We start from the raw sequence: 1,516 nt of genomic DNA on the forward strand, positions 1-1,516 counted from the left end.
CGCAGACATGCACACTCTGGACTGAACCAGAGATCACTCATGATCTGGTTGCATGCAACATCCCTTCTTGGTATATACTGTAGTAAGTTATACACAACATAAACCTTCAAAATTATCAAGTTATTACTTATATGGCTTTGATCCCTAAAACTTCACACTAAGAAGTCATCTCTACCCTAGGCATGTATCATATAGTAGCATGATTCATAGTACTTCCATACACACGAGCGCTTCGATCCCAATCCCCTAAAAAACAGATTATGTTGCGATTGCATCCAAAAAATCAAGAAACCACAGGGTCCAAACATGCTGATGATAGAGATCGCTGACTTTGCTGATGATAGAGATGACAAAGTGGAGACCAGCGAGACAACGGTCGAAAATCCAGAACTACCCCCGACCCCTTGGGCCGTATTTGCGCGCAGCCCTTTGAGGTGCTGGAGGATAGGAAGGGTGCTCCCGGTATTGGACATGAGTTTGGTGTGGCCACGCCGAACTGGTTAGGGGAAGATCATCTCGCTTTTTCTTTTGCCTATGATTCCTACTTTTCAGTGAATGAATAATATTTTTCTTTAAAAATAAATCAGCTAACAGTACTTACAGTCATAGCTTATCAATTAAACGAAAGGTGAGTCTAGAGCTCCACATGCAAGCTTCGGAATCGTCGGGCCCTGTGCGGGCGGCACGTGTGCTGCGCTTGCGGACCGGGCACAAGTGGTGGTACTCACTACTCGTCGACACTGAGCGATTTTCCCCCTCTTACACTATTGACTATCTAGCGTCAACGTCCAGCAGAGCAAATGCATCGTTAGTGTGTGAGATCTATAGAGATCTTTAGGGCTCTACGGTGTCATCAGATGTTATACAGGAGTGTCGCATAGGTGTTCGGATACTAATAAAAAATAAATTACAGAATCCGTCAGTAATTCACGAGATGAATTTATTAAGCCTAATTAATCTGTCATTAGCACATGTGTTATTGTAGCACCACATTGTCAAATCATGGACTAATTTGTCTCGCAAATTAGTCGCAAAACCGTGTAATTAGTTATTTTTTAATTTATATTTAATACTTTATGTATGAGTCTAAATATTCGATGAGATAGGGAGTAAACTATAGAGCGAGGAACAAAAAAGGCCTTAATCCTGCTGACTCCTACTGTTGATCAATAGTGTCCTCCTGATTTATCCTCACAGATTCCTGTTCATTCCACAGTGCCTCCTTCCTGTCCGTGCGATCGCGGCTCCAGGCAACGGATGCCCGCCACGTATGCCTCCGCACCTGCGGGCCCTTCTCCCACCACTGCACTCTATCCCTGCCCCCCACTAAAGATGGCAATGGGGATGTACCCGTTGGGTATCACCGAAATGTTCTCTTCCCCGCTACGGAGAATTCATCCCGTCTCCGTCCCCGTTAACTGTGTTGGATATAGATTCTTGCCCATCCCCGTACCCATCGCGCATTGGTCGGGTAACAGATACCCGATGGGTACTACATACCCGATAAACAAGGACA

Source organism: Miscanthus floridulus, chromosome 5, assembly GCF_019320115.1.
Source record: "Miscanthus floridulus cultivar M001 chromosome 5, ASM1932011v1, whole genome shotgun sequence".
In the NCBI taxonomy this organism is placed as follows: Eukaryota; Viridiplantae; Streptophyta; class Magnoliopsida; order Poales; family Poaceae; genus Miscanthus; species Miscanthus floridulus.